Genomic DNA, 335 nt, shown 5'->3' on the forward strand with positions numbered 1-335 from the left:
AATAACATCTGTCTAAATGGCTTTTTTAGTCTAATATTTTATATATTAATTTTGAATTTAGATTTATTTCAGCCTGATTTATATTTAGGCACTATCGTGTCTCCAGATACAGTTTTTGTGCATGTCATGATGTAACACTCTACTTTTAGTCTAGTGCCGATAACTTTTTAAATAAAAAAATTAATAACAGGCAACGACCGGCTGGAAAATGAAGTTAAGGTTGTAACAAAACGAAAAAAAATGTTTAAACACGAGATAATGTGAAATGGGAGTGCTGTTTAGGGGTTGAAATCGGTTTTTCTCGACTTGCGGCGAAGAGTGACCTCCTAGTGGAA

This window comes from Trachymyrmex cornetzi, unplaced genomic scaffold, assembly GCF_001594075.2.
Source record: "Trachymyrmex cornetzi isolate Tcor2-1 unplaced genomic scaffold, Tcor1.1 scaffold94, whole genome shotgun sequence".
Classification (NCBI taxonomy): Eukaryota; Metazoa; Arthropoda; class Insecta; order Hymenoptera; family Formicidae; genus Trachymyrmex; species Trachymyrmex cornetzi.